Consider the following 12,425-nt stretch of genomic DNA (forward strand, 5'->3'; position numbering starts at 1 on the left):
TAGTTGAAACACTCAGGTGTCCACAGTCTATTCTCAAATGCAAACTTTAGCTTTGGGGGGCTAAGCATCTCAGGATCCCCATACACTGCACAGAGAGAGAGAAACAGAGAGAAGTGCCTGGGATTGATTCAAGCATAGTGAATCATGCTCTGGAAATGTCTGACTACAGTTACCTTTTGTGAATATTTCTTAGGTACCTTTCCAAGTTTAGCCCTTTTTTTTTTTTTTTTTTTTTTTTTTTTTCCCTTTGTGGTGGGTGGAAGGGCAAGGCCAAGAAGCCTCCTCCCTTCCCCCTTGTAAAGTAAAAGGGAAAAAAAATTGAAGGGAAAAGAAAAAAAACTCACAAGCTGAATTAGCAAAGCAGTGGAGCTATATTTACAAAGCGATGTAGGGTTTGCAGGGAGATATTTACAAATTTACAATATCTACAATATATACAAAGATATACAACAGAGTAACACAGAAATGAGAGTGACCCCCTCGGCAGAGGGGTCCCCCACCTCCGCTCTCCCCTCTCTCCCCCCCTTTCCCCATAATGGGATAGAAAGAGAAAGGAAAGAGAGGAAAAAAAAAAGTTAGAAGCAGTTCGTGTTAATTGGAAGGGAGTTAGTATACAGGCCTGTTATCTGGTTTTCAAGGCCGAGGCGTTGGCAGAAAGCCCAGCACAGGCAAAGCTGCTGCACGAAGCAAAGACGGAAGCAAGACTGACTGAGAAGTGCTGGAAATGTCCACTTCACTCCCACTTCAGAAGGTGCTTCCTCCCACTCGTCCAATGAAATTAGTTTAGACTATTCCTTCCGTTTACCAACTTCCGTCCACCATGTTCCCTTTCTTAAGGGGGCAACGTCAACCGGCCACACCCTTCAACTCTGTAAAATAGATCTAATTGTATTTCTCTCCCTCAGAAAAATATTGCAAGTACACTCTTATTCATGCCCAGAATTCAGGTTCTCAAAGGGAGTATCTATATATCATAGATAAATATAATATGTAGGTTTATCCAAACATTATTTCTGGTTTTGTAGATGTAAACATGCACGTTAATTTTAAGGAGTACTCTCTGGATCATTGAAAAACAGACAAACAAACAAAAAAAACCCCGTGAAATAACATGAGAGCTCAGTATGTGAGATGTCTAACTTTGCAGACGATCAAGCAGGTAGTTACTGACTCCATAGAGGAAATACTTCTGTCTTTTTTGGTCCTTGAAGAACTGCTACAAATTCTTACCATGCCAGATGCTTTCTTTTTCAATTAAACAATTAAAAATTTAGTGTTTAAAAGGCAGAGGCGGTGATCATTATCCACCTAAAAAGCTCTTTAATGATGGTTATCCATTAACACAAAGAAGATGCTAAAACAAAACAGGCTACAACTTGTCACTTTATTTATGATGTACATAAGCTTTATCCTGTGTACACAGAAGTGATGACAAATACCTGGTTACCTCTAGTCTTTCAGGACTGTGAATTCATTGCACACATTTTCTTTGAGTCCTATTAGGTGTTGCAGACTCATGCATTAAGAGGGTAGTCTGTGCCTTAAGGAGTTTTTAAACATCAAAATAAATTTGAGAACTCGTTTCTTCTGCTTTAAAAAGAACAACTGGAATCCATAGAAAAGGTTACAGATATTACTCACAGAGCTGAACCACTAGCCAAGAAATCAAAAAGTACTGCATTTCTAGTGATGTTCCCTGGTTATTATTCCATTTTTAAAAACAGTCACAGAAGTAGGTAATCCAAGAATTAGAATTTTCTTTATATTCTTTGAAGTGAGTCGCCACTGTTTCACAGCAGTTCCTGTGTATCAAACTGGCTTTCATTATCTTACACTCAAGAAGAAGAGGAATGGTTTTATAACTAGGTGCAGCTTATACACTGGATATTCTAGACATTTTTAAACCATTTTGGCAAACAGAAAAAAACCCAAACTACAAAAAAAAAAAACAAAAAAAAACCACCAAAACCAAACCACAAAACAAAACAAAAGCAAACAAAAAATCCCACAATTCAATCACATTGCAAAGGAAAAGAACCATATATTTTTTCCTGATTTTATACTTAAAATGCTCAGATGTAAGCTCTGCCCTGTCCTATCTTTCTTCTTACCTGCTACCTGCACTCATTGTGATCACATAAGTGAATAAAAAATAAATAAGAGAAAAATTAACTAAGTTTTGAAATGGAATCACTGTTACTTCTGTGAGTTCAACATAGTCTATAAGCTATAATCTTGTATGTGATTCTGAGTATATTCTTTTGTTCTGAGTATCTTCATTGTTTTGAGATCTATTTAACATGATCCCCCCCCCAAAAAAAAAAAAAACAAAACACAGGTAGAATGGAGATCACTGACTCATAGATGAGATGAGAATTTGCTTTCTTCAGGTTAGCCTCAAGGTTTGGAGGTAAAAGTAATTTTTACAAGTCTATTAACTTTTCCCTTTTGTACCATTCTACTATAGGATAACATTCGTTATTTCACAAATTTTGTTTTATTCATATGGATAAATGGACTTCTTAAATGGAGATCTAGGCAAGTCACTTAATGAACTCTTACTGTAATGTTCAATTGCAGTAGTCAAAAACTGGCAGTGTCTCTCACTAAGATAGGTAAGGTTAGAGCTTCTTTTCTGCTCTTTCTTTCATATGCTCAAAACTATTTTGATTTTATTCTGAACTTGTGACTTTCTTTAAGAAGTTTTTGCATGATTATCATATTTTTCTGAAGAACAGAGATGCTGAATGCATTCGAATCCCCCACAGTACAAAAGTACCTCATGAGAAAGATTAAACAATACAGCTAATTGTGCAGCTAGGATACAGAACTCTAAGTGATTATCATAGTCTTTGGTCAGTTAAAAGTTAAAGTACATAATCTGAACTCTTTTGTGTCCTTCTGTACTACATTTTCAGAAGCCAATCAATTTCCAAACCTTGGGAAAATTATATCCCTATATAGTTTCTTCAGACACTGAAGGCATTCACATAATATAAGCAAATACGAGCAAAAATTACTATTACACTTCCACTTATTACTGTTAGCAATATTAATCATGACTTTACAGCCTCTACATTCCATGTTCCATAAAATGAAATGTCGGTGGTATTATAAAAGGTCTAAGCCTATTTAAAAACATTAATACCATCAATAAATATCACTATTTGCTCATAAGGCTAGACAGTGTAAGTGCCAAGTTCAACTCATCACTTGATTATGATAAGCTTCTTCAGTTTCAGTTTGTAACTGAGGAAAAATAAGAACCTGCTTCTCAGTTTGTTTTCCAGGCTTAATCTTCAGTTTAATACTTATTTCAGTATTAACCCTGATTAGCTTTATTGATGTTTAGAATATTTGGGCCCAAGTGATCCATTTGGCTGAAAGAAAATAATTTCTTTTTAACACAGATGCAATAGCAGGCAAAAGCAAATGTTTTCAAGATGCTACAAAAATACATATCAGATCTCATGGATGTTCTTCATAAATATATCTAAAAGTAGTTGTGGTGGATTGAAACTACCCGCCAACTAATTTGGAGAAAATTACCCCCAAAATAAATTGCTCAGACCAGCTGAGTTTAGCATGGAAGCAAATCAAGCTATATTTACAATCAAACTAAAATCTAGAAATATGAAATGCAATAAATATGTGCAAAATATACAATATATGTACAATACACAAATATTTGCAATTTATAAACAACACAGAAACTTCTCAGATTCCCCTTGATGGCTCCAGGGAACACATTCACCTATTCCCCCACTTCCCTCCCTTGTTCCTGTTGCCTCACACAAAAGTCAAAACAGAGATACCCTGCAAGGCCACAGGATAAAGTTGCAAGCAGAAGCGACAGGAGAAGAAAGCAAGAAGTGTTTATGCCTCTGATCTATATTCCCATTAGCAATCCAATGAATTACATAGACCTTATCATTATTTTCCTCTTACATCCAATGGTAATTTATTTTACTTTCAGTCTTTGCAGACAGGATCTAGGCTAAAGTTCCCGTTCAAACTGTAACAGTAGTTCACAGAATCATAATTAACTTGACATAATCAAGCATGTTGGCTGTTGAAAGTCAACAGGAGAGTTTTTTACTTCTGATTTCCAAAACTAAGTATTTAAAACTTCTAATGCCTCAAGGTAATATACAGTACGCATTTCTTCTAAGTCTTTCATTACTGAAAATCACAATACCTTGTGATTGCTGACCACAAGGGAGAATTCATGTAAGGGCATGAACTTGAATGATCAACTAGTAAACAATTCCTTTACACTCCTATTAACAAACAATCCAAAAATCAATATATTGGTTTACAGATAACTAATGGACTTGTCTGAATGCACAAGTGATCAAACATTCCTTTATCTCCAGTAAATGCAGATTATCAGAAGTGTTTTACTAGACCATGTTTCTAGAAGATTATGGTGAGCAACCAAGGCACCACACTCTGTTTTCCTCTGTGTTGCAGAGAGTACTGTTTCATCTTAAAGGTGGTTGTAGCCAGGAAGGGGTTGGTCTCTTCTCCCAGGCAACCAGCACCAGAACAAGGGGACACAGTCTCAAGCTGAGCCAGGGGAAGTTTAGGCTCGAGGTGAGGAGAAAGCTCTTCACTGAGAGAGTCATTCATCATTGGAATGGGCTGCCCACGGAGGTGGTGGAGTCACCATCCCTGGAGGTGTTCAAGAGTGGATTCACGTGGCACTTGGTGCCATGGTCTAGTCATGAGGTCTGTGGTGAAAGGTTGGACTCGATGATCTTTGAGTACTGTGATGTGGTTCTTGTAAAAAAAGTAATTATAATATTAATAAAATAATGTCCACAAATATTTTGATAAATTTAAATCTGTGTGGTATGTTAGCCTATGATATGGTTGGGTGCTTGAATGACTGCCAGGGAGTTTTACATGGATGGATGTTCACTTGCAGTGTCAAAACCAGGCTGTGAATTAACTATGGCCCACTTGTCTGGAATAAATAACAGCAATTTTAGTATTTAACACTCAAAGAAATCCCCAGGCCATTATAATCCAGAAGTCCAACAAGCTAATGTAACTACCTTTACCCAAAGTGATCTTTTCATGCTCAGAAAAGCATTTTTAAGAAATTGTTAGAATATTTCAGTCAAGTACCATTCAGATGGACATAGGCACACCCAAAACACCCCCAAACAACACAGTAAGTTAATGTGAATAAATAAGGCTTACCTAACTATTTGCTATTTACAAAATCCTATATTTGAATTTTGGGTGAATTGTCACTCATAAAAGTTCATTGAGAAGAGAAGCAATTATTCACTTTGCCTTTAGTAAGTCTATCAGGACTATCTCCCATAAAATCATAACTGACAATGTGATGAAATACACACTAGGTAAACAGACACTGGGGTGGATTGAAAACTAATTGAACTTTCAAATTCAAAGGGTTGTGAACAACCTCATGAAGTCTGCCAGTCAATAGCAGGATATTCAAGAGGTTGATATACGTAATATCTTCTATTGTGTCCCAGATTAGGACAGAGCTCACCCTTATCAAAGTTGCAGGTGATACAAAACTGGGAGGGGTGATTCATACATCACACACACTGCCATGCAACAGGCTGAGAAATGGGTTGACAAAAACTTCAAGTACAGCAAAAGAAAGTTACAAGTCCTGCATCTACCTGACTCTCAGCCTCAGTACCCACTGGGGACCAACTGACTGGAAAGCAGCTTTGCAGAAAAAGACCTGAAGGGTCCTGTTGGACATCAGGTTGAGTGTCCATAGGACATCCTTGTATCAAAGAAAGCCTACTATTTCCTATACTATGTCAGAAAAAGCATCTCCAGCAGATCAAAGGAAGTGATCCTTCCCTTCTGTTCCACCTTGGTGATGCACATCTGGGTCTAGTTATGTTCACAAGTACAGCAACAACTCAAACATACTGAAGGATGACAAAGATAATTAAAGGAGTGGAGTATCTTTCATGTGAGGAGAGGCTGAGAGAATTGGTACTGTTCAGCTTGGAGAAATATCTGCCAGAAGAAGTAAAGAAAGTAGAGTCAGGCTTTTCTCAGGCTTTTGTGATCAGTGACAATGCAAAAGATGGTAGGCATAAATTGAAATTTGATAAATTCCATAAGGAAAAAAAAAAAAAAAATCAGCTATGAGGATAGTGGAACACTGGGACAGGTTACCTAGAGAGGCTGTGATGTCTGTACCATTGGAGATAATGAAAACACAACCAGACATGGCCCTAGACAGCCTCCTCTAGTTAATCCTGATCTGAGAAGGAAAGATGGACTAGATAAGTTCTGATTAAGCATTAACCACTCTGTGACTCTGTATACAGATTAAGTTTGAAGAATATATTGATATTTCATAAATTTAAATGAATTTACATCAAAGAGAATAACTTTCTTTCAGATTCAACATTTGCTACTCTTTGCTTGTTATTTACATTTTCCAACTTGCCTAACCTTGACCATATCTACTTCTAACTGTTCTCTCTTCTGTGTTCTGTTGATGTTGGAAATAAAAATTCATTTTTTTTTTAAATAGAAGAGTACATTTCCAGGCAAATCAAACTGAAGCCTCATGTGTGAAGTTAGATTCTCAAAGAATGATCTTGAAATCCTTTCAACTATGATACCCATAGTTGTGTTCCATCCTCATGTCTGAGGAGTTTGTGAAGAGGCAGGTTAGGATGCTTTGCCTACAAATTAATTTCTGAAACACTAGGCCTGATGAACAGGTACAAATGGGACATACTAGTAAAACAAGGTTAAGTTGACTGGTTCTCTCCTTGAGGAAATTAATCTTTCTGTCTGAGGAGTTTATTCACGTGATTGGTACCAACTGAACTTCCAAAGGTCTGGGGCCACATTTCCCATAAAAATCCTCCTGCCATAGAGGTGTTGCTGCTTTGTTTCATTGCCTGACACCTTTTGTCAACTCAGTTCCATTTGCTATGCCACTAATCCAAAGCACTCCAGGGAATGTATAAATGGGATGTTCTGCAAATGAAATGATGTGCTACATCTGCAAGAAAATACTATAAACTTAGAGAGATCTGTCACCTCTGCTTTTATAACAGTATTTAAACAAATATTTCTGATTGCTACTAGCTTTCATTGAGTACTTGCTTATATAAACAAAGAAATACATATGATTAAAAGAAATATATAGAGAGAGAAATGCTGTGTTCTAGTAAGATAGCAATATTTTTCAAGAAATAAGACTCTGAGGAAAATATGAAAGCGAAAAATGTTTACTTAATTTATGGTTGCTAATTCTGAGTATATCTTTCTTCTTATTTTCTTTGACAGAAATGATGCAATGAAAATATGTTTCTCTAAAATATTTCTTAGAATAATTAAAGAGATAAGTAGGAAAAGAATTGTGTAAAATCTTTAGTTTTTTTTTAATCTCTCAACTGAAATTTTTAGACCAACTCAGATCACAGAAACTTTGTATAAATAGCTGAATTTGTGGCTCCATAATAATGTTTTGAACTTTTGGGGTTTATCTTTTTCTTGCTACTAATTTTTGTTTTATACATCCATTGGAGTAATTGCCTTATGGTCCCTCCATCTCTTAGTAAATAAACTTCAGCAATAATTAATTGCAACTCTTTATTATTTTTCCTTCTTATGCTGTATAGAATAGAATAGAATAGAATAGAATAGAATAGAATAGAATAGAATAGAATAGAATAGAATAGAATAGAATAGAATAGAATAGACCAGGTTGGAAGAGACCTTCAAGATCATCACGTCCAACCTATCACCCAACACCACCCAATCAACTAACCCATTCAACCAAGCACCCTGTCAAGTCTCCTCCTGAACACCTCCAGTGACAGCGACTCCACCACCTCCCCAGGCAGCCCATTCCAATGGGCAATCACTCTCTCCGTGTAAAACTTCCTCCTGACCTCCAGCCTGAACTTCCCCTGGCGCAGCCTGAGACTGTGTCCTCTTGCTCTGGTGCTGGCTGCCTGGGAGAAGAGACCAACCTCTGCCTGTTTACAACCCCCCTTCAGGTAGTTGTAGAGAGCAATAAGGTCACCCCTGAGTCTCCTCCTCTCCAGGCTAAGCAGCCCCAGCTCCCTCAGTCTCTCCTCATAGGGCTTGTGTTCCAAGCCCCTCACCAACTTCGTTGCCCTTCTCTGGACTCGTTCCAGCAAGTCAACATCCTTCCTAAACTGAGGGGCCCAGAACTGGACACAGTACTCGAGGTGTGGCCTAACCAGTGCAGTGTACAGGGGCAGAATGACTTCCCTGCTCCTGCTGGCCACACTGTTCCTGATGCAGGCCAGGATGCCATTGGCCCTCTTGGCTGCCTGGGCACACTGCAGGCTCATGTTCATCCTACCATCAACCAGCACCCCCAGGTCCCTCTCTGCCTGGCTGCTCTCCAGCCACTCTGATCCCAGTCTGTAGCACTACATAGGGTTGTTGTGGCCAATGTGCAGAACCCGGCACTTGGATGCATTAAATCTCATGCCGTTGGACTCTGCCCATCTGTCCAGCCTGTCGAGGTCTCTCTGCAAAGCCTCTCCACCCTCTAGCAGATCAACTCCTGTCCCCAGCTTGGTGTCATCAGCAAATTTACTGATGATAGACTCAATGCCCTCATCCAGATCATCAATAAAGATGTTAAAGAGGATGGGGCCCAGCACTGATCCCTGGGGGACTCCACTGGTGACTGGCCGCCAGCTGGATGTGACACCATTCACCACCACTCTCTGGGTTCGGCCCTCCAGCCAGTTCCTAACCCAGCACAGAGTGCTGCTGTCCAAGCCATGGGCTGACAGCTTGGCCAGGAGTTTGCTATGGGGGACAGTGTCAAAGGCCTTGCTGAGGTCCAGGTAAACTACATCCACAGGCCTCCCCACATCCACCAGGCGGGTCACCTGATCATAGAAGGAGATCAGGTTGGACAGGCAAGACCTGCCCTTCCTAAATCCATGTTGGCTGAGCCTGATCCCTTGCCCATCCTCTAAGTGCTGTGTTAATGCACTCAGGATGACCTCTTCCATAATCTTGCCTGGCACTGAGGTCAGGCTGACAGGCCTGTAATTCCCTGGCTCATCCAACCGGCCCTTCTTGTGGATGGGCACCACGATGGCCAGTTTCCAGTCCTCTGGGACATGTCCAGTGAGCCAGGACTGCTGAAAAATGATGGAGATCGGCTTGGCCAGCTCCTCTGACAGCTCCCTCAGCACCCTAGGATGGACCCCATCTGGTCCCATGGACTTGTGGGGATCCAGGCGGCTGAGCAGATCACCAACTACCCCATTTTGAAACAGTGGAAAACTATACTGCTCCCTGGCTCCTTCTGCCAGCTCTGGAGGCCAGCTGTCTGGAAGACATTCTGTCCTGCTAGTAAAAATTGAGGCAAAGAAGGTGTTAAGTATTCTGCTTTTTCCTCATCCTTTGTTACAACGTTCCCCTCCGTGTCCACCAAGGAGTGGAGGTTGTCTCTGCCCTTCCTCTTGCTATTAATGTATTTATAGAAGGACTTTTTGTTGTCCTTCACAGCAGAGGCCAGACTAAGCTCCAAATGCACTTTTGCCTCCCTAATTTTCTTCCTGCAAGACCTAGCAACATCCTTAAATTTTTCATGGGTTGCCTTACCTTTCCTCCAAAGATGATACACCCTCTTTTTTTCCCTTAGTTCCATTAAAAGTTCTTTAACCATCCAGGCTGGCCGTCTGCCCCGGCGGCTCATCTTCCGGCACATTGGCACAGCCTGTCCCTGAGCCTTCAACAGTTATTCCTTGAAGTAGAACCAGCTGTCCTGGACCCCTTTGTTTTTATTTTTCTTCCTGTTTTATTTTTTTTTTCTTCCTGTTTATTTTTCTTCCTGTTTTAAAACACAATAGACTGCTGGGAAATGCTAGTTGCTGTGATTCTTCATATATTTAATTCACATTTCTTTGCCTAGCAGTTTGTGCTATCTTTTGTTCAATGACCAGATCAATTCCATTCCTGTGAACTTGAACAAGGAACGTGAATCTAAGTTCTCACTAAGTACCCACTTAAGTAGGACTGTCATAAAGATCAGATTTATGAACAATGGATAATTTTCCATTCCTTTTGACATCACGCTCAGAGTATTGTGGCACATTACCCATCCAGAAAAACCCAAACCATCCCACCAGCACCAACAAACAAACAATGAACATTTTAACAATCTGTTATTTTGAAAGTTTTACTGGGTGCACACAAAATTGTCATTTATTGTAGTCTTTGAAAAGTTCCTTCTCTGCCTCATCTTTTGGCTATTGTATGGTTATATTTCCTAACCCCAGAACTTGAGTTCATGATTGTTAGACAACAATGGAAAGCTTTGAGGTTTGCCTCAGCATCCTCATTTGATGTTAAAAATATCAGTATGCAATTTTCTATTAGCATTATGGTCATTGACTCAAAATAACTTCTGGTATTCAAAGGTGGATGGAGGTTGTCCAAGTAATGCTACAGGCTGGGGTCGGAGTGGCTGGAGAGCTCCCAAACAGAGAGGGACCTGGGGGTGCTGGTCGACAGCCACCTGAATATGAGCCAGCAGTGTGCCCAGGTGGCCAGGAGGGCCAATGGCACCCTGGCCTGCATTAGGAATAGTGTGGCCAGCAGGAGCAGGGAGGTCATTGTGCCCCTGTACTCTGCTTTGATTAGGCCGCACCTTGAGTCCTGTGTCCAGTTCTGGGCCCCTCAGTTTAAGAAAGACATCGAAACACTTGAACATGTCCAGAGAAGGGCAACAAGGCTGGGGAGAGGCCTTGAACACAAGCCCTATGAGGAGAGGCTGAGGGAGCTGGGATTGTTTAGCCTGGAGAAGAGGAGGCTCAGGGGTGACCTCATTGCCCTCTACAACTACCTGAAAGGTGGTTGTAGCCAGGAAGGGGTTGGCCTCTTCTCCTAGGCAACCAGCACCAGAACAAGAGGACACAGTCTCAAGCTGCACCAGGGGAGGTTTAGACTCGAGGTGAGGAGGAAATGCTTCACCGAGCGAGTCATTCATCATTGGAATGGGTTGCCCAGGGAGGTGGTTGAGTCGTCGTCCCTGGAGGCGTTCAAGGGGAGATTGGACGTGGCACTTGGTGCCATGGTCTAGTCATGGGGTCTGTGTTGATAGGTTGGACTTGATGATGCTCGAGGTCCTTTCCAACCTAAGTTATACTGTGATACTGTGTGATACTGTAATGTCTTGATGCAGATGACTGTCATTAAATTATACATTTAAGGAAAGGTTATTCCCTGCAAACTAACCAATGCTCCATCCTATAGAAGATAGTCATCAGTGAGACAATGTATCTCCATAAGCAGAAAATCTACTACCAGCCAATCAGATCCTGGGCTGCATCAAGAGAAGTGTGGCCAGCAGGTCAAGGAAGGTGATCCTCTCTCTCTACTCAGCTCTGGTGAGACCCCACCTGGAGTACTGTGTCCAGTTCTGGAGCCCCTATTACAAGAGGGATATGGTCATGCTGGAATGTGTTCAGAGAAGGGCCATGAGGATGATCAGAGGGCTGGAGCACCTCTCCTGTGACGACAGACTGAAGGAGTTGGGGCTGCTCAGTCTGGAGAAGAGAAGGCTCCGAGGTGACCTAATTGTGGCCTTCCAACCCTGAATGATACTATGATACTATGATACTATGATACTATTGTACAAGTGTAAAATCTCCTTTCATCTACCAGTGGTGATAAAGGACTTACTCAAAAATGTGACTGAAGGTTTATTTTTTTTGCTGTCTACTGCCATAAGGGGCCATGCCAAAAAATATTATCATTCTACTGTCATCTCCTGGATGCAAGAAAATATTTGCTGAGTTAAATTTGTTAATAAGAGAGAGGAAAGGGGAATTTCCTAAAAAGGAACTTGTGACAGAAGAGTAAAATAAGACCTTTTTGCTTGAAGTACACAAGAGGAAAAGAGAGAGATGTAGTTTGGTTCAATGTGTTTCTAATGGTTCTCACAACTCATTCTGTTTTTTATATGTAGCAAACACTGTGGTCTCTTAGCCCACATAAATGCTGGTTGCGGTTTCAGTGTCCTCTGCAACTAATTTTTGTGACTTATTTCTGTATGAAATAGGAATACCACAAGTCACCTGAGGATAAGATGGGCTACTTTGTAAAGTATTCTGAGATCACTGCTAGGAGTGCTACAAAAGAGCAAGGCACTACTCATTACTACAGTCTTTCTTGCTTAATTTTTTTAAAGGGGTTCCACTTTTTCTTGTTCTGCCCCAGCTTTTTGCAGCATAAGCACGTCTGTAATTATTAAATATACATAAATGAAGTGAATTTCAAGTGCCAGGAGTGTGCACACACTCTCCATATTCAGAATTTCATAAGGGGTGTTAATATGCAGAGTTGGTGTGTGCACTTGGCAGCCACACAGACATGATAGAGTGTCAGCTTCTTTGTTAATGATC

This window comes from Melanerpes formicivorus, unplaced genomic scaffold, assembly GCF_026170545.1.
Source record: "Melanerpes formicivorus ecotype bairdi unplaced genomic scaffold, bMelFor1.0.p_v2 SCAF_1, whole genome shotgun sequence".
Classification (NCBI taxonomy): Eukaryota; Metazoa; Chordata; class Aves; order Piciformes; family Picidae; genus Melanerpes; species Melanerpes formicivorus.